Source organism: Oreochromis niloticus, unplaced genomic scaffold (genome assembly GCF_001858045.2).
Source record: "Oreochromis niloticus isolate F11D_XX unplaced genomic scaffold, O_niloticus_UMD_NMBU tig00001339_pilon, whole genome shotgun sequence".
Taxonomy (NCBI): Eukaryota; Metazoa; Chordata; class Actinopteri; order Cichliformes; family Cichlidae; genus Oreochromis; species Oreochromis niloticus.
The window spans coordinates 255,941-277,710 of NW_020327363.1; the positions used below are offsets into that span (position 1 = coordinate 255,941).

Genomic DNA, 21,770 nt, shown 5'->3' on the forward strand with positions numbered 1-21,770 from the left:
TTTCAATACGAGACACAGACAACTGATCGTCCAGTGGCTTAAAAACAGACTGATCAGGAAGTGACATCAGCAAACAAGCTGACAGGGTGAGGAGGTGTTCTCACTGGATCAGACGTGTCAGCGATGGCTGACAGGAGACTTTACTGAACCGCGGTGATCACAGGACAAAACAACTTAAAGGTTTTACACAGATCACATCTGACACAAAGCACAAAGCTGCTACACAAACATACTAGGTTGGCTACAGTGACGGGTGCACAGTTTCTCCTGCAGGCTGGACTCATGTGGACCACACATACCTGGACTTTGGTTCTCTGTGTCTGTAATGTTTGTAAAGACTAATGATGGAGCTGAACTGATGATAGGAACAGAAAACCCTGCATTAGTGCGTCTGTGTAAATGCCATTCTCTATATGAAGCTATGAATGAAAATGAAAAGGATACAAGTATAGTGATACATTACACTCATTGAACACTGACATACTGTCAATGACTGCAAAGCCTTAATGTACAGGTTTATTTCCAATGGTAAGGACATCAACGGCATATGTCATTATAAACAAGCTTCAGTACACTATAGGGACAACATCTTTACACTCAGGTGTTTTCAGTCCCACTGCAACACTGTAGCCATGCAGTCTACCTTTAGAAACATAACAGTGGCAAGTGAATGTTATCCCAGTGCTCCATCCTCCCTGAAAAGTCACTCAGCCACAGGGTGACACTTCAGCAGCTTACTGTGATCATGAGTGGGCAGGTGTAAAAAGAAAACATGGATAATGATGCTCACAACAATCCATCAAAGTCAGGTGTTTCTCACCATGGCACTGATGGTTTCCTCCCAGTCTGGGCTCTCACTGGGATGGATGTGAGCCAGTTCAGGCACAAGGTGGTCATCCTCCAGGTGATGTCCAGGTCTCAGAGCCCTGCAGACACACACACACAGACACACAGACACACACACACAGAAGCTTCAATGGCCTGTCCCAGTATCACTGTTAGTGTATGCATATATGTTAAAGTGCGATGTCATGTGCCCAGTATACCAGTCTGAACTTCAGCTAATATGAAGTCATCAAATATGAGTGAATAAACAGAATCCCAATTGTTGCTTTTCAATGTATTTAAATCTAATATAGTGCAGTTTATTCCTTTATATCTCCTAGGAAAATATAAAGGAATGTGTTTGGGTCAAGAACCCTGGGTCTGCGGTTGCGGTCCCTTGTTTTTCCATGCTTGTATGTATAGGAGTCTGTGCATCTGTGTGTTTGTGGGTGTGCTGAGCACCAGCTTACAGGCATCTTCAGGCCTGGTGGGTGTGTCAGCCGGGAGCCTGGCCACACCTGCGAAAGAGATTCACTTACACCTGGAGCTGATCCAGCCTCGTCGGGGAGCTACTTAACAGTGTGGCTGAGCGCTCCTCGACGCTGGATCGTTCCCATCAGTTTCTCAGCAACTGTTTGAAGTAAGTGCTATTCTGTGAAGGTACTCATGGCTGCCTTCCTGTGTTTCCAAGGAGGATTTGCAGAAACAAGGAAGCAGCGAACGGATTGTACACAGGGAACAGACACACGGAGCACGGGCGCAGGGAGAAGACATGAAACGGGAGACACGGGGATTTATTGTTTACCTTTTATTTTACTTTACTGTAAATAAAGACACCTTTTCGTCACAAGAGTCCTGCAGTGTGGGTCCTACTTCTCCACATACCCAGTTTGGGATTATTGTCCTACTGAAAAACAAATCAGACTCTTTCCAGATGATCTTACACAGTGGATCAAACTTTTTTACCTCCATAATTCCATCACATTTGGACAAGATTCCCAGCACAGACTGGTTTGACAGATGGCTGTAGACTCCTCTTCTACTGTGCTGAACACATCTATGCACACTGAAGACAAGCTGAAGCAGAGATGGATCATATTTGGATGCAAATATAAAGACATATTTCTTTAAATATGTGTGTGGGCTCCAAACCTCTGAGACAACATCTCTGCACTGAGATAGTTGGACTTAAGGGCTGTGGACGCTTCAGCAGCGACTCTATGTCTTTACTCCCAAAGCTTTCACAGTATTTTTCATTACTTCATCATTCACTGAAAGTATGATGCTTTTCTTCTGCCTGACAGTTTCATGTAGAGTCAGAGATTTAAAAGCAGGACTAAGACCCACTGAACAATAAACACACACTATACTGACTGACACATTCAGCAGCCAACAAAAGTAGTCTGGAAGCATTTTATTCATTCCAACTACAGCCAACAAGGTCCTGAACAGTCCTCACTACAGATACAGCCTGATTCCCTGTGGGCCCATTAAAACCACTGAACAAGTGGTTTTAATGGGCCCACAGGGAATACATAGATATATATAGATATAGAAGAGCGTGTGTGTGTGACAACACAACATTACAGCAGCATCTTTTTCTTCACTATGTGAATCAGGGTCAAGTGGTCAGCGAGGTACCTGCAGTCAACTCACAGTGCTGCACTGACTGACCTGAAGTGAGGAAACTGACTCAAACTGAATCATCATAAACCAAAGACACCTGGTATATGATGCTGGGCCCTGGTAAACAAGCCCAGCAGCGCCTGCACCAGGACAAGGACCAGGAGCTGCTGCTGGCCTTCTCCCACTGCCTGGGTGTTTGGTACACAGGGGCCACAGCTGAGAACAGGAAAGCTCCACAGGGGGCTAACAAACAGTACGACCCCCACACACCACCAACCTCACCGATCTGAGCCATGGTAACCCTCATCACTCAGCCACTCACACACAGACTATTCAGGCTTTTCTTTGGACCATCTAATATGTGCCTGTCTCTTTATTTTGTGTACATTTGTCTTGTTTTGTATAAAACTTTATTGTACACATTTCTCCTGTTTGCTATTTATTCCTGCTGTGTCCCATTTATATTTGATCTCAGCATTGTTGGTGTGGAGCACACAGAATGACAACAAAGGGCTACGTTACACAGTTACACAGTGAATTTACATTTTTTATTATATTTACAAAACACCACAGTTGTTGTCTTGGTCGTATCATTTTATTTTGTTGTATTTATCCACCTTAAAGGCGTCTGACATTAAACCATCTGTGGAGCAACAAAGGTTGGGGAGCGCTGCTCTAGTTTCTCTATCCATCTATAGATCTATATAGATATAGAAGAGCGTGTGTGTGACAACACAACACTACAGCAGCATCTTTTTCTTCACTATGTTCTGCAAAAGAAGCATTTCCATGTAAACTGGACCAAAGTCGGGTGTTATTATCTGGGCGCTTCCCTGACTTCACTTATTGATCCTGATCGTCAGCTTCATGGACATATTGGTAAATGATATGAAATCACTGTGAGCAGATTTTCTGTGACTGTCCCACAGCCTGAGCATGATGGCTTTAAGCAGCACTTATGAGTGAAGCTGAAGAGCTGCTGACAGTGTGACTCACTCTGAGACAGTGTTTCAGTGGCCCAGTGTCACCTTCTCTGTTCAAACGTGCAGTGAAATCACAGCCTGAATGGCTCCATGTAAAAACAAAGAGCTTTGCAGCTCCTCTGTCACATATTCCACTGCAGCCAGAACAGCTCTCGTCTCTGCTTCTTCCTCAGCTGCAAACACAGAGACAGGAAACGTCCCACAGCTGAGCTCCTGCTGACTCAAAGCTTTCTCTCTCCTATAGATCAAACTCCACATGTGTGAGAGTTTTCCAGCATTTCAATCAGCATCACAACTTTACACCATAAAAAGCAACAGCAGCTTGTTTTTTGCTCTGAAAATGAAAGCCATGAATGTGAGCCCACATCCACCCTGAGCCTCCACGTTCTCATTTCTGTTAAGCTGCCTCAGAACTGGAGCCACTCTGACTCAACATGTCCTCAGCCACAAACACCAATCCTGTGGTGCTTCATGCATTTTAGGTCTGCCTACTGCAGCTCTCACCCTTCACATGAAGACTTTGAAGATAAAGGGGACGTTCCACTGGAGACTATTAATCTGTTCTTGGACCAATGCAAACACAGGGAGAACATGCAAACTGCACAGAAAGACCAGATGGTGGATACAGACTCAGACCTTTTAGCTGTCAACAACTGCAACACTGTGCTGCCCTGTTAACCAGGTCCTGTGGACAAATACCATGAAGTGTATTTGTTAAAAGACGGATGTGGTCGAAAAATGGAAGCCAATATGGAAGTGCCTTTAACCTGCAATCTTTCTACTGGCCAGCAGGGGGCAGCTCTGAGAACTGCAATAAGCCTTTCCTGATGAGTCTCACAAAGTCGTACAGCCTTGTCTTACTTTGCTCCTCAGTCACTGAATAACAGAGCTCATTACATCTGTGTTCTGCTCAGAGCTCACACAAACACTTCTGTAACTGCTACTCAGAAGCTGGACTTTTGTTGTTTTCATGTTATGTTTGATTTCGGGTTCACTTTGGATTCCTTAACACCTCTGTTTTTAAAAACACCACAGCCTGTCTGAGTATCAGTGCTGACCATATCAGCCTGGGGTCACTGCTGGTCACTGTTGTTGGTTGTGTATGAAGGCAGTGTTGACCTGACTCACATCTTCTCTGTTACAGTAATTATCAGCTGCTCTTTCACTCGTTAAAGTCTTTAAATGAGACTCCTGTCAAAGAGCAGCATCAATAGAGGGATAAATCCTGAGCATGTGATGAGCTGCTCAAGTGCAGTATGGACTGTAATTACAGTGAGGCTGGAGCCTTGTGAGTTACTGTGAATGACCACCCATAAGCCCAAAGCACTGGGATAATGGACAAACACAGTGTGACAGTAGCAGCTAAGCAAGGTTAAATACAAAGAGTCACATGTTGCTTAAATTAAAGCATCAGTTTTAACAAGGTTTTTTTCTTCCTTCAGTAGTGATGTCAAACTCTTTAAATCTTCACTCATGTCTCCACGGTGACCATATCTGTTACAAACCTAACCCAACGGCCAATCAAAACTGATGATGACTGATGACATCATCTAGTCAGAATAAACAAAGCTCAGTCATCAGAAGTGTCTCTTCAGTTGTTCCAGTGTCTCCTGTGTGTCTTTGCTTTCACTGCTTCAATTCTTCACATTCACAGTAAATTCAAAGTGGTGCATTTGAAAAAGGAGCAGCTCTGCAAATGGCAGTAGAGACATAAAAAATGTTGTTGGCAAGAGAAAATCTTCATATCCCAACATGTCCCAAGTCTAACCGAGGCCTGACGATTCACAAAGACAACAAACCAAGGTCAGAGATTACATCCACCTACCAGCCAGCTTCACCCTTACTGGGACGAGGCAGACCAGTCGACATCAGCTTTCCCCAGTATGCATGTATCACATTTATAAAGGCCAATAAATGAAGATTTAAAGTAAAGTGGAGACAGCAGAAAGTCTCAACCATCACATGGGTTTGATACGATGTTTATTCAGCAGTGGGCACTTTGCAACCTCCTGTTATCAGCAAGTGTTTGTCACTAAGCCAACGACTCGTGCAGAAATCCATGATTTGTTGGGACAATCAAACAAGTATCAGCTGGGCTCTAAACCACATCCAATCTATCAAATCACTACAGTAACCTGAGGTGACCTGCACAGGATAAAGGTTTAGTTGTTCTTTGAAAAAGGTCTAAAGAGCAAACATCACACAGCCTCTGTGATATGGAAATGCTTTGGCTACCTTAACAAAGCAGAGAGCAACAGAATGTGCTTTCAGCCTGTGTCTGTCACAGGATGGTGGCCTCGCACTGAACACTGTTTCACCACACACACAAACAGAAAGTCATGTGAACATCTCCTTGAAAGCTCCCTTATAATTTTACATGATATTGCAAATATAGACTAATATAGTTTCTTTTTTAAATAAAGACAATCGTTGAGCTGAAACTGACTTCAACACACTTTTTAATGGTTCTGGATGGTTCCTTAAGCATTTTTATTATCATTTATCATCATCAGGGGGAAACTCCGTGAATCAACTGAACAACACAGAAACACAGCCCAGCAGGCATCTCAGAACCTGCACGTGAACAAATCCTTTACATTGCCACTAAATGGGTTTTGAGAAGCACCAGTTTGTGTTTAGTTACTCAGCCATGATCCTGCAGCTGTACAGGAGAGCCAGCAGCAGCATCCAAAGCATAAAGCACAATGAGAACCTGCTGCATTTAGACTAGGCCTGCAGATTCATTCATGACTTCTGCAGCGAATCTGCCTTGGAGTCTTTACAGAGTTGTGTCACCAACATCGTATGGAGGAGAAGGATGTGGCCCAAACAGCACACGCTGAGTCCTGGTGACAAACACTAACACGTGATTTATCAGGAAACCTGGGAAAGCTGTAAACACAGCTGAAACTCCTCCTCTGTCCAAGCCTGCCATCTCTGCTGTCAGTTATTTCTGACAGCAGCAGGACAGCTCGCCGCTGCTACACTCTGTCAGCAAGAATATACACAGAGCTCGATCAACCTGTGGCTCGAGGCCGTCCCCACCATAGGAAGACTGTGTCTGTAGCCCAATAAACTGGAGGCATTTAGGTGGAGCATCAGAATCCCGTCAAATCAAAGAGGTGGGAGTTGTTCCCAGAGCTGGACGGCTGTATAACCTCCTCACAACACAAGCTGCACAGCAAAGGACACAAAAACCTCCTGTTGACTAAACGAAACTCTCCCAACAGTTTGGCAAAGACAGCTGCTGTGCATGAACGTGTGCACATTGGTGAAAGCTGCTACAGCACAGCACTGTCAGCACTGTAGGAAAGGTCCTCTCTATTTACAACAGAACTGCACATCACAGGTAAAGTAATGTATTCATGGAGACGCCATGTTAGAATGCTTTGGATATCTCATCTCCAGCCTGTCAAACCATTACTTGAAAACATGGAAAGCCAAATATTCCTGGACATGTTCTTGGAACGTTATCAGAGAACATGTTACAGGGTGCTGCACAGCCGAGTAAATGCAACAAAGACATCTTCAACCTCGGACTGAGAGCAGAAATGTGACTGTTTCCAGAAACATCTTCAAACTGTCCTCACAAAGACACGAGTGCACACAGACTGGGATCATCTCCATGTTTGACTCCATGTTAAACCAGCTTCATTGATCCAGACACACAGGGGCTCTCACGTCCTCCCTGGTCCCACAGATAACAGGCTGCATACAAGAGACTCACCTCTCCTACCTGCTGCTCCACTCGCCATCTGTGTTTTGGCCACGCCTCCCATTGGTCAGCAGGTAAAGGTGAAGCCTGGGACATGGAAGCCTTTACAGCAGAGCTTCATGGGCCTGACAGCGTCCAGCAGCAGACTGAGGAGAGAAAAGTGACAGAGTTCAAACACGCTGTTACAAACAGTTTCTCAGCTCACTCTGATCTAAACACGTTTCTTTTGTGTTAAACTCAAAATGAAAGCAGTGAGAGTGAGCACATGTTCTCCCCCTGAGACAGAGGAAGAACTCAAAGCTAAGGAAGACGAGGATCTCCATCTGCTCACAGCCTCACAGTCTCCTCATTCCCAGCTATGCCTGCTCGAGCCAAATGTAATCCCAGCAGGAAAACTGATCCGAATATATTCCCACTACATGTGAGGAACACCAGCTCCACATGTTCTCCTGACCTCCTGTGGAGTTTGTGTGGGTGTGGATGACCTGGAGCAGGGTCCAGAGTCCAGGTGCAGGAGCCAGTGCTGGGTCATCCACTGTGACAAAGGGCCCCTCCTCCACTGTGGGAGTCATCCAGGGGCTTCAAGAAAGATCCACAGTGGGACCAGGGTTGATACTGTAGTCACAGCAGGGACCTGCAGAGCATTCAGACCCATAATCAGCTTATTTCAGGACACATCACTGCAAATATCTGCTCACCTCCACGTCTGTGTGTTGGGTTAAAATACAACACATGCAAATACATTTATGACTGTGTGACACAGTTAGACTGTGCAACAGTAACAGGTAGTGCACTACATTTCCCTGCAGGCTTTGCATGCACAGAGCAGCGATCCGGTGTTTATGTGAGCTGAACACTGTCTGTGCTGTCAGTATGAACAAACTATCTATCAGTGTGTCTGACATCAGTATTTAAATAACTACTAACATTTCTAATCACTTAGAACCAAAGACAGAGTTCCATCCAACTCTTCCCCTGCACCAACATGCTTCATGTTGTTCATGTAACAGGAGGTGAACACGCTGGGATTAAAGGTTCATCTCATCAATAACAAAGCAAACATGTTCCTGCCTCTGATTTGAATTTCTGCTGTTTCCACGGTTACAGCTGGTACATCAGTGCAGCCCTCACTGCTACAATTACAACACCATCACATAGAGTCTCCACTGTGACAGCAGCAAAGATTGTTTGAGGCTAACTGACCGTTACAGTCTGTTTTTACAAAGTAGCAAAGCTCATTCAGTTACTTTGAACGAATAAACAGTTTTTGTAATCATTGCAAAATCTGTTTTAAACTAAATGTAATGAAAAATAACCTGTTCAATTTAACTTCTAACACCATTAGACTGTTTTTAGCCTGTTGGCTGACTAATATGAAAACAGATGAATGTATGAATGTTATGTTACAATACCAACGATCTGTAGCAGCCTGTAAAACAGGAGGAAGAGTCATCGATCAGGGTTACTGGAGGTTTCATCAGGCTGGGCTGAGACGTCTCAAACTTACAGTGTTATGTTTCGTTATTGATCACTGGGCAGTCCAACCAAAAGGCTTCACGTGGCTTTAATACTTTAGACTGTTTTCTATTCTCATTGTCATCACACTTAGTCTGCAAATTCACAATTTGTATTAAATCCTAATCTGACTTTCTGAGCCTCCACAGGTGAGTGGGAGTGTCCACTCTGATAGCCTTGGAGCTTCTGAATCACTGGAATCGATCCACATACACTGTGATCACTGCGTGTGGGAAAACTCTTATTACACTTAAACTCAGCTGTGTGGTTTAATGTTACAGCTCTCGTCATCTGTCTGACTGTATTTGCTCATCGATCCTCTGTAAACTCCAATGTTTATGCTTCTCTCAAAGAACAAATGAATAAAATCTGACTGCATCACATTTAGAGATGTTCGAGAAATAAGAATGACATTAAACTCAAACAAGAGTCCTTTTGTTTCAGCATCAGTTGGATTAAACACTATTATAATGCATTCATCTATTCACTGTCACAGTTCCTGTATACGTCACACCATGAAGTGCATCATGTGCAAAAAGCAGACAAAAGATCCTGCAGTGATTTTAAGGCCAGCACAGGTCAGAGAGTGCAGACTATTATTAGCATCACAGCAGATTCAAACATTCGGGTCAGGTTCACATAAAATAGTCAACATTAGTGCATTCAAACAGCTTTCCGACCCGCCGCAGAAGGACGACGACTTCCAAACCCCGGACCAAATATCCTCTCCATCCTATGGCTGGGATTTTAACACAGGTACACACACACAGCTGTGCAAACAAACAATCTTCTACTTTGTACTTCCTGAACTTAATGACAAAGTTCAAATGACACAATTATTCTTTTTTTACTTAGTGCAACACATAATGACTAATGTCTCATTTTGTTAAGATATCAGGTTGGAAAATGTTGAAGTCAAAGGTTTAAATGACCTCCAGAAAAGTCAGACAGTGTTTAAAGTCCCTGAACACAGACCTGAGATGGTGAAACAGCCAAGGAGAGCTACTGTCTGAGGTCAAAGGTCAGACTGTAAGAGAGTCGTCAGGTTCATATAGCTCCATAACCCAAAGCTGCCCCTCCTCACATGGAGACATGGTGATGTAGCTTCATCTTCATCATAATCTGTATCCACTAACTATAGGTGATCACGGTTGATCCGAGATCTGAACCGATCCCACTCCACGGTTCGGTACGCACGTGATCCGAAGATTCGAAAAAGAAAAAAAAGTATGCGTATGGTGCGCGTGGTCAGTCTGTCAAGCGGTAGTTATGGTCAGCGCTAGCGGTCCAAGTGGCGGAGCAGAGGAGTTTGCGGCATTTAAGCTGCCCTTTGCTGCCCAGTCCGACCGGGCTAAAGCTATTACTAAAGCTAATGGGATGTTTAGCTGCAGACGGGAGGCCGTCGTCTGTTGTGCAAAACAAGGAGTTTAAACTGTGATGAACGTGCTTGAGCCTCGCTATGACATCTCGTTGCGCGTCCACTTCAGTGACAAGATCGCTCCAAGCATGTATGAGCAGGAGAAGTTTAAAGTTATGGCTGAACTGTCCCAGGCATCTTCTGTTGCTCAAACTACAAATGGGTGGAGCTCCAGCGCTACGGAAAGCCACGTGACCGAGACCGCTCGTTATATCACAGCGGAGTGGTAGCTACAAAGCCCTGCACTGCCCTATAGATTACATTAGATTAGATGAAACTTTATTTATCCCTCGGGTGGGTTCAAACTGAAATTCAGTTTCCAGTAGCACAGCACCAACAGAAGTTACAGAATGTGAGCAGAAATACACCAAATATACACATTTATAAATACAGAGAATACAAAAGGGATAAATAGAATAAATAGGAATTTCAAGTATTGCGAGTCTATTACACCGTTAGATATTAACAAAAACTATTGCACAGTGAAAAGGCACTACAGCTACTTGTTCCCCCCTCCTCTGTCCCCGTTTCCCCTCCAGCGAGGAGTTAAACAGTTTGTTGGTGTGTGGGACAAAGGACTTTTTAAGTCTGCTGGTCCTTGACTTTGGGAGAAGCAACCTGTCACTGAACAGACTCCTCTGGTTGTTTATGGCTGTGTGCAGAGGATGCAGAGGCTGCCCGGCATGGTCCATAATGTCCATATGCACCTTAATTTGTTTTTATATAAGTGCGTGGAATCAGTCTTCAGTTGAATGTTTTTAATAGGCAAAAAATACTTAAATAAGTAAATTGGGAGTCAAATTTTTGTTTTTTTTCTAATTTTGCTGATCCGAAAATTGATCCGATCCGTGACTTAAAACCATGATCCGATCCGATCCGAACCGTGAGATTTTTGATCCGTTGCACCACTACCACTAACCCTCTGTGCACAGGTACAAACTTTCAGCCTCTCTGTTACCCCTGAGCTGATTGGTCCATCCAAACATTAGAAATAACCAGTAAAAACACTGTTCACTGTTTCTGCTCCTCAGGTGTGTGAAATCTGTTGGAGACATAACAACATGTCCTAAACTGGACCAACAAGTCCTGACAGGTTAGTCCATACAGCAGTGTGTGACCTTTAACCTTATTCATTCATCATAAATGTCATTAATGACACCTTTCAGTCCTTCACAGCCTCCACACCGAGTGCTGTTGCACAGTTATTAAACCCTTCTTTAAGCCTTTTCTACATCATTAAATAAACCCACCGTATTATACTGGTCTGTGACGTCACACAGTAGTGAACCCTGTAAACCTCTGCATCGCTGACTAACAGGACCAGTTTAGCGAGAGCGCCCTCTAGTGGCCAAACGTAGCTGTTACACTTAGCAGCTGTCGGCAGCTTTATGCTCCGTGAAATAACAAAGTGACATTTCCACGACAAACTTTCACAGCAGCCTTGTTCCCTCATCGACCAGCTGCTAACGAAACGTTTGTGACTCACAGGTAAACGTTACCAGTCTTTTTATCTGTTTACTAACCAATCAGCTTCCTGCGCATTCAAACTCCCGCTGCTGCTGCTGCTGTACGCTTTACGGCAGCTGGTTTACGGTACCGTGTCGTTCTGTACCTTTCAAAGTAAAAGCATTAGCTCGGTCTAAGCTGCAGCAGAATAATAACCAGTTATGAACCAATTTACCAAAAATTAATGATATAATTTACAACACCGAGTTTGGACTTGAACAGTGTTTTCAGTGTTTTTGCCTCCAGTTGAAGAGTAACGCTGTCAATGATGGCAGAAAGGCGCGAAAGCAGAGAAGAAACAAACTCAGCAGAGACCAGAACCATGCTCAGGGAGGGGCGGGGCCATCTGGTGTGAGAGAAGAAGACAGGATTAAGATATGCTGTGGAAGAGACACAGAGATTAATAACACGTATGATTCAATGCAGAGAGGTCTGTTAACACATACTGAGTGAGAAAGGTGACTGGAAAGGAAAAACTCAGTGCATCATTGGATTCCCGGGAAGCCTACAGCTATTACAGCATAGCTAAGGGAGGATTGAAGTCTATTCTTAAAAGTAGAGATAGTGTCTGTCTCCTGAAAACTGAAGGTTTGTGTATATATGTATATATTTATGCTTATATTCATATTCTCGTTTTCCCCTTTATTTTATATCCTCTGTACTATGCTGTCTGTGTTCTGTTACGACAAACTGGATTTCATGGAGGATAAACCCGAGGGATTAATAAAGTTCTATCTCTCTATTAAAATCCCCCAAAATAAATGAAAGGTGAATTTCAGGCGGACATATTTTTAAAAGAGTCACTTAAATGGAAAAATGTCAGCTGTTGGGAACGAGCCAGAACTTATTTTAAGTGAAGTTTAAAGTGGAGTGACAGCAGCAGTCACACAGCAGTAACCAGCTCTGTCTGCCGGGGTCAAAGGTCAAACAAGTCCTGCAGCTGACCCACACAAAGACTTACACTGATCCACAGAGAGTGATGAATCCACACATCACTCGACTGGAGGAAGCTGGGTTTCCACACCATCCAATCACCATCAAATCATCTCTGTGACAGGAAGTCCATGAACAGGCAGACCCTTAGCAGCAGGCTGACCTCTGACCTCTGAGACAGAGGGAGGAGTTTGTGTCACCAGGGGGCGCTGCAGCATCACCTGAGAGCTTTAACAACAACACCAATAAACAGGAAGTGAAAGTCACACTTCTGCTGGTGTGTGTAGCAGACCTCCACCCTCTGCAGGAAGCTGAGATAAGAAGCAGCCAATCACAGAGCAGAGAGCATGTGACTTCCTGTTCCTGCTGTTACTGTGACAACAGCTCCTGGGACAGAGAGCAGCTTTCTAAAGCAGAAAGAAAAACGTGGTCCCTCCGTTGAGGGAAGAATCATCAGAATCAGAATACTTTATTGATCCCTTATTATGTGTGCCTATGGAAAGAGGCACACATATTACTATTCGTCGGATTTATTATTATTATGTGTGCCTATGCCAAGAGGCACACATATTACTATTCGTCGGATTTATTATTATTATTATTATTATTATTATTATTCTCCAGTTTCCGCCTGAAATTTTGCAGCGAATCTCGCCCCGCAGTTTTGAGACAAGCTTCATATATGTTACCTCATTTTGTGCGGCCGGATCTGGAATGGTGTGCTATGACTTTTGGTGTTTATGAATTGTATAGTTTTTTAAATATTAATATTTTAGTGAAAATTTTCCCGCGCTCCTCTGCCAAACAGTTTTGACATTAGGGTTACATATGTTAGATCATTTTGTGCGGCTGGAGCTGGACTACTATGTTATGACTTTTGGTGTTTATAACTTTTATAGTTTTTTAAATATTAATATTTTAGTGCAAATTTAGGCCAATTCATCTTTTGGCGCCAAATAAACAGACTTCATTTGTGGTGTGTTGGCGCCATCTTTTGGTCCCATTGAAACAAATTTCAAACTTCATTTGTGGTGTGTTGGCTCTCTCTAGTGGTATGTCCGGAGTGGTACGGCCTGTCTACCCTTATTTGGGTAGCAATGACGACACTAAGCAATGACGACACTATCAACGGCGCGTCTCTTCGCTCCTCCTCCGCTTTGAAATTGACCGTAAACGTGCTTTTCTGAGACAGCGTCGCTATCTCTTCGGTGGTAACGCGTCTTTCTCCCCCTCCTCCGCTTTGGAATTGAACTTACAGGGATTTTCTGAAGTGTTTACTAAGACACCCGTAAGATTTTACAAGGTAAGTGTATCTCTCTCCCTCTGGTTTGAAATGTAGGTTTGAAAGAGATTTTTTCGTGTGTTTCTGGGTGAGCTCTTTCTCTGGATTTCGGCACTGTGCTAAAGCTAGCTAGCGGATATTGAGCATAGCTAAGCCTCTTTGGCCCTCGTTTGACATTGACTTTGAAAGGAATTTTCTATGTTTGGACGCTAATATGTACAAAATGACTGTGGTTAGACGCTGATCGGCTAATTTAAGCGTATCTGCGTCCCTCTGCTTTGAAATGTAGGTTTGAAAGATTTTTTTTGTGTGTGTTTCTGGGTGAGCTCTTTGACTGGATTTCGGCACTGTGCTAAAGCTAGCTAGCGGATATTGAGCATAGCTAAGCCTCTTTGGCCCTCGTTTGACATTGACTTTGAAAGGAATTTTCTATGTTTGGACGCTAATATGTACAAAATGACTGTGGTTAGACGCTGATCGGCTAATTTAAGCGTATCTGCGTCCCTCTGCTTTGAAATGTAGGTTTGAAAGAGATTTTTTCGTGTGTTTCTGGGTTAGCTCTTTGTCTGGATTTCGGCACTGTGCTAAAGCTAGCTAGCGGATATTGAGCATAGCTAAGCCTCTTTGGCCCTCGTTTGACATTGACTTTGAAAGGAATTTTCTATGTATGAACGCTAATATGTACAAAATGACTGTGGTTAGACGCTGATCGGCTAATTTAAGCGTATCTGCGTCCCTCTGCTTTGAAATGTAGGTTTGAAAGAGATTTTTTCGTGTGTTTCTGGGTTAGCTCTTTGTCTGGATTTCGGCACTGTGCTAAAGCTAGCTAGCGGATATTGAGCATAGCTAAGCCTCTTTGGCCCTCGTTTGACATTGACTTTGAAAGGAATTTTCTATGTTTGGACGCTAATATGTACAAAATGACTGTGGTTAGACGCTGATCGGCTAATTTAAGCGTATCTGCGTCCCTCTGCTTTGAAATGTAGGTTTGAAAGAGATTTTTTTCGTGTGTTTCTGGGTTAGCTCTTTGTCTGGATTTCGGCACTGTGCTAGCTAGCGTATATTGAGCATAGCTAAGCCTCTTTGGTCCTAGTTTGAAATTGACTTTGAAAGGAATTTTCTATGTTTTGACGCTGATATGGTCGGCTGCATCCTTCGGAGGACCCGGCCTTCGCGGTCTACGTGGGGCCGGTCCTTCGACAGCCTTTGTCTCCTGGCTGTGACGTAATTGGCCTTCAAACGCGGCCTCTGGAGGATGCAGCCGACGTTTTGGGACACAGCTTTCGACTGTATTCCAGCGGTATCGTTTGTAATTAAAACTTTTAACAGGCTACTGTCGCGTCCGAATCAATAGCTTCGTTGTACCCGCGTTTCACACCTCTTTTTCTGTCTTCATAAGGCGTTAACTACAGCAGTCTTTAATACCTCAACTCTTGCTTCAGCCAAGGTAAGTGTCCCCCTTATATTTTCTGTGTGTGTTCAGGTGATATCTAGAAAATAGAGCTGTTGTTTGTAATTAAAACTTTTAAGATTAGATGGTACAGTGTTTTTACTCTCTTCCAAACAGTAAAGTTCCTCTTTGTCTCTCAGTAGGAAATCTAAACCAGACAGTACAAGGGTACATTTCAGCGTTACAAGCCAATCAGTTTGCTAATTGTTCTGTGAGATTTGTTTGCAAAGTTTAAGGTGTTAAAGCAGGAGCTGGCATTCTGCCAGAGCCTCAGCAACAAGACCGCCTCCCAGCAACGAGACTGCCTGTCAGCCTTGCAAGGTACCCAATTTTCCAATTACTCTATAACAAAACTGTTGTGGGCAACAAGACTGTCTCCTATGTTTGCAAGCCAATCACTTTGTTCTTGTAAGATTTGTTTGAAAAGTTTGAGGTGGTAACTGTGAGCTGTGAACATCCGGGTTTGCTTGCTGCTGGCATTCGACCAGCGTCTCAGCAACAACACTGCCTCCCAGCTTTGCAAGGTAATTACTTTCCCAATTACTGTACACCAAAATGGACTAACTGTCGTGGTCAACAAATCTGCCTCCCAACTTTCAAGGTAATCACTTTCCCAATTACAATATACAAACTGTTATGGAACTTTACTTAACAAAGCCTTAAGACCGGGTAGTGACACTATCAATATGTCTATTTAAAGAAAAGAGATTTTTTTTTTTTTTGTTCTTGTAGTCATCTTGTCTATCAATGTATCAGAGGGTTAAAATAACAAATTGCTTGAAATGCCAATAATTAATATTCTGTTTTTATGCTGACATTCTACCAGATGCCGAGAAAAAATAAAAGATCCCAGGCACAAAAGAAGCGCTGGAAACCACTTGACTTGGTCGATCCTGCTATCCCAATGCTCACTGGCCACAACCAAGATGAGGCAGTCAGTCGTTTTCCATCTGACCAGGTAATGAGGATATGGTAGTGATCACGGACAGTCGAACAGTTTTCGAAACACATTTGAGACAATTAAGAACACTTACCCATACAGTTTAGGATTTTTTTTGTTATAATGTCACACACGTGGCATAACAGTGCATGGTATGCAGAACATTTAAATGAAATGAATGTGTCAGGTCACTTAATGTCTTCTATACCCTTTTTCCTGGGTTAGCAGACGGCACCAGCCAGGTTATCTTTGGAAACACAGGATAGACCCACCTCCTTATGTTCCCCAGGTCCCAAGGTAAATATCAAAAAATATTCCTTTATTAAGAAATTACAAGGTATGCCCACCCATAGGGCTGCTCGATTATGGCAAAAATAATAATCACGATTATTTTCACTGAAATCTAGGTCTCCAGTATTTGACAATATTTATTTAACAATAACAATGTATTGAATAATGGCTTTAAAGATTGTCATAAAATAGTGTGCAAATACTGATAACAGTGTAAATGTTTACAATATAAAAAATAAATGAAAAATGTAAACATGTATGTTTAGTGAACTTTACAGTGTTGCTCCGTGGTGCAGGTACGACATTGTAGCAAACTTTACACACTATGTCTACTTGATCCACGTCTGACTTCGCGAACCCATAATGTTTCCACACCACTGAAAGTTTTTTTTTTTTTTTTTTTTTTTTTTTTTAAATCTCTTTTCAACCAACGGCAGTCACTCTCCTCTCCAAATAACTTCTGCTTAGCTTTCCAAGCTTCCCTCTGTTAGCTCCTCTTAATTGTTGTGATGCGTGTTCGAAACGCAGAGAGGTGTGCTCGATTTGCCACATGGAGCAGCGCGAGAAAAAAGCACCAGGGAGGTGCTAATAATCGACTCATTCTCTCGACTCCTTTTCAATGATCGTTGAAAGCCCAGATCGTAATTTTGATTAAAAGTAGATTCATTGAGCAGCCCTACCACCCATGTGTATAACCTGTGTGTATATATCTGATCTTTGGTGTCTATAACCACAGTTAATATGTAGTCTTTCACTTAAAGCATGTTTGCTAACTCAATTTTGTCTAATTTCTATCCAAAACAAAGGAAAATATGACAAAGGGTGTTTTTTGTTTGTTTGTTTTTTTTCATAGCTCTGAACAGGTAATTCTGATGTGGTAGTGAGCACATACAATATATTTCTTATAACACTTACCCATACAGTTGACCATTTCTATCTTGTAATGTTACCCAACTGGCATAACAGTTCATGCCATGCATTGCATTGTAAAGTGAAATTAAAGTGTCAGGTCACTTAATGTCTTAACATTATATTCTTTTTTGCCTGGGTTAGCAGACAGCACCAGCCAGCTTGTCCTTGGAAACGGAGAATAGACCCACCTCCTTATGTCCTCCAGGCAGCAAGGTAAATTTAAAACAGTATTCCTCCATTAAGGATTTATAGTGGACAGTTACATTACCATTAAATGTTAAAGACATATGGTTACATGTTTGCCTTATGTAAACAGTAAGAATTTTGTTGTCTCGCTTCTGTTAGTTTTGTTTAAAGTTTTTAAAGTTACACTCACTTTCAAATTTCTTAGTAGTTATGCAAACAGCTGGAATTTTTTTTTATCGCTTTGTAAGTTTAGTAACCGCTACTGTTTCATGTTTTCTTTAAAGTATCCAGTGTTACACTCTATTTCAAATCTGTTAGTAGGTTTTCTAATTTTGATTAACTGTATTATCAGATTTCAGACACTCGTCCACCAGCAAAACGAGTCTGGGCAACCGATGATTTCCACACGGCATCAAATTCTCCACCTAAAAAGGTAACCCTAACCCTATGTATAGTCACCGGGGTTGATATTTAGTCTTTCACCTTAAGTGTGCTTGCTAACTCGTACTAAATATACTAAAATCAATTTCTTTCATCAGACTCCTAAAATGCAGACATCTCAACAGCTGTCTGTTTAGCTGTTTCTATATCTATTGTTCTGAAAAAACATTTATACCATTTTATACTTAAAGCTTCAGATAAATTGACATCCACAGTGAAAAGCAGTGCAAATAAATACAAACATTTTGTGACACTGATCTTTTCTCAAGATGAATGTCAGTGTGTTCTGTTTCAATCACATTTAACCTGTAACTGAATTTTGTGTCATTTCTTTACAAAACGTAACACAACTATGAAACGTGTTTTTATGGCACATGTACAGAACCATCTGGTTTAATCTGAAATCAGTGATTGAATTACATCTAATTTAAGAGCATCTGAAATCCTCTTACGAATAATACGTAAACAGGATTTCCTTTCATATATTTGTATTTAGGCTGCAATTTAGTTGATGTTTGAAGGCCCGCATCAACCTAAAATAATGTGTTATACTGAAAGAAATTAACTGCTTTAAAAATATGAGGAGCAGAAGGTACAGGTATGACCTTTGTAAAAGGTCATTAAAAAACAGCTCTAAAGCAAATTACAGATATCTAAAATATTTATCATTTTATCACTTCCCACCTCTGCTCTCTCTCACTGTTCCTGTCACTGTCTTTCTGGCTTATCTGATGCTGTGTATCTTTAGATTATGCTGTAATATGATTGAGGAGTGATATAATTTGGCTTGAACATTGTTTCATTATTTTACCATAGTTAAAAAAATTTTTTTTACTTTACAAGAAAATCTAAATTTATACAACTATTGCCACTTAAAAATGTCTTACATCATTGTACCAAGAGTTACATATGTTTTTACTCAACCGTGAAATGCATATCATTAAATACTAAACAATAACATGTGTCACCTTTACCATTCCTTGATCAGCCTTTCCACAACACAAATGAACAACTACTGACAGAGGAGCTACAGAGAAACGCAGTTCAGCACTTCTGGTGTGTCAGTGCAACTCATTGTCAAAGTGATGAAAGGTACACAGAATTCTCTCGAAATCATCAGTGCACATGTAATGCCCTCACATTCCTGGCCTACCTTAATGAGGAACACCAGTTCAACACAGCCCGACTTGATAAGGTGCTTGAACAGGGAGATGCACTCTACTGTTGGATTAAAACAAATCTTCAGCAGGAGAGGCGTTATACACAAAATCATCTGACCATGGAGGACCTGCCCAAAGAAGTTCATGCTGACATAAATGTCTACAGTGTGAAAATGGACAACATAAGGTACGGATACCTGAAAGCAGAGGACAAAACTTATCAAAGAAAAGGATGGTGGTTGCCTCTTGCTAGTCGCCTTGTATGTCTGTCAACAGATGTGAACTATGCTTTGCTCATGGTTTCGCCTCAGTGCATTGCAGTTTTCCGTGACAAATCTGGGAGGTATGGATTATTTGATTCACATTCAAGAAGTGCAGCAGGTTTACCCCAGCCAAATGGAACAGCAGTCATGCTCACTTTCACTCATGTGAATGACCTGATCACCCACCTGCATAACCTTTTCCAAAATCAAGGCAGGTATGCAAGATATGAGTTTGTACCGGTTTCTTTCAAAAGAGTCAGCACTCACAACGAACAGCCTGCACAGTCAACTCAAGCAACACCAGGAGCAACAGCTACATCACCACAAAATGATGAACCACAAATCACAAATCCCACTGTGCAAGTGCCTCAACCAGAATCAGCCCAAACCTACATGACAATGTTAGAAAGTGCTTTAAACCCACAACAAGACAAAATGGCTTCAAATCAAATTTGTGAACATCAACTTGAAACATCTGTTGATCCAACAAGCAACATCCAAACAGAACAACAAGAAAATCTCGAACTCAATAATGAAAGAGATAAAGTCCTAGATAAACCCCCCAAAAAGCAAGAAATGTATGCAGATTAAATAAACGACGGCGTGGGAAAGCTATTCGTCAAGCTCAAAGTCACAAGCAGCATCTAAAAGCTAAAGAAAAATCTTCATCTGAAGACTTGGCAAAGAAGATAAACAAAAAAAGACACGAAAAGCAACGATATGCCTGCTTTCCTGAATTTCGAATGAAAAAATTACAGGCTGTGAAAACTCAATATGCTCAAAACTGTCATCGCCGTAAACAAAAACTGTTGTCAGCCAAAGGTTATTATGCAAATCCTCATATTCAAGAGAAGATAAAAGCCCACAAAGTGAAGAGATACCAAAATGATCCTCATTTTCAACAAAAAAAGAGAGACTACATTATCAGAAGATATACCACAGATGCCAGCTTTCGAACCAGACAGAAACAATATGTGTTCCGAAGATACAACACGGATGCTGACTTTCAAAGCAGACAGAAGCAATATCTGGTCCAAAGGTACAACACGGATGCTGACTTCCAAAGCAGACAGAAGCAATATCTGGTCCAAAGGTACAACACGGATGCTGACTTTCAAAGCAGACAGAAGCAATATCTGGTCCAAAGGTACAACACGGATGCTGACTTTCAAAGCAGACAGAAGCAATATCTGGTCCAAAGGTACAACACGGATGCTGACTTTCAAAGCAGACAGAAGCAATATCTGGTCCAAAGGTACAACACGGATGCTGACTTTCAAAGCAGACAGAAAAAATACATAAGAACAAAATATGCATCGGATCCAAACTACAGGCACAAACAAAAAAAATCAATTCATGCCAGGTATCATAATGACTCACAATTCAGACTGCACCATATACAGCGCTGTGCAGAGTACCAGAGACACAAAATGGCTACCACTGCATCTTTCGCCATTTATAAAAAGTTGTGTGCGCAGAGAATAAAGAAGAAATACAGACGACTAGTAACACAATTCCAGCAGGGTCCACAGTCTGAAGCACAGCCCCAGCTTGTAGTGAATAGTGTGATGCAAGCAGCCACATTAGCTTTCCGTGAAACAATTAAGTTAGGACCCACCCATGTCTGTACAGTGTGCCACAGAACTCTGTTTCCTAATCAAGTTAAACACTGCAAAAGATCAAAGTATGTTAAAAATAGTCACATTGTTGACACTTGCTTGACAGGAAAATTTGTCCATGTTTGTGATGGGGAATGCTCAGCTAATTGTACTTTCCCAAAACACAGAATGGAGGAGTGGATTTGCTACAACTGTGACAGCCACCTACAACGAGGAAAGATCCCTTCCATCGCAGTGGCAAACAATTTAGCACTAGCACCCATTCCAATTGAACTGAGTCAATTAAATGTACTAGAACGACAACTGATTGCTAAAATTCTCCCGTTTGCCAAAATCATTGCATTACCAAAAGGACAGCAAAGAGCCGTACATGGGGCTGTTGTTTGTGTACCGTCGGATGTGGAAACCACAGTAAACTGTCTTCCCAGACCTAGCAATGAAGCCCAGCTCCTGCAGGTACAACTGAAAAGACACATCAGATTCAAAGGATACCAACACTTCTACACTGTGAACATGAAGAATGTGTTAGCAGGATTATCAAAGCTAAAAGAGATGCATTCAGAATACAAAGATGTATCTATTGATGATGACGCTACTTTTGCTGATCCCACAAATAATCAGATAATCGAGACGGAACATGACACTGCTGATGCAGATATTCAAGATGCACTGCCCAGAAACTTCGACAACCAAATTGTACCAGAAA

The 21,770-nt window shown here is 42.1% G+C and overlaps 1 long non-coding RNA gene across 2 annotated transcripts; it reads right to left on the reverse strand.

Moving 5' to 3' along the window:
* Positions 1 to 483: 483 nt before the first annotated feature.
* Positions 484 to 11,660, reverse strand: LOC106097179 (uncharacterized). Of its 2 annotated transcripts, none has more exons than XR_002061190.2 (4): positions 11,605 to 11,660; positions 7,604 to 7,783; positions 7,162 to 7,295; positions 484 to 926 (listed from the first exon to the last, which is right to left on the reverse strand). It is a non-coding gene; the product is annotated as an uncharacterized LOC106097179 (long non-coding RNA). The 2 variants fall into 2 exon arrangements; XR_003217504.1 differs by lacking the exon at positions 11,605 to 11,660 and adding an exon at positions 9,640 to 10,044.
* Between the last annotated feature and the right edge of the window lie 10,110 nt (positions 11,661 to 21,770).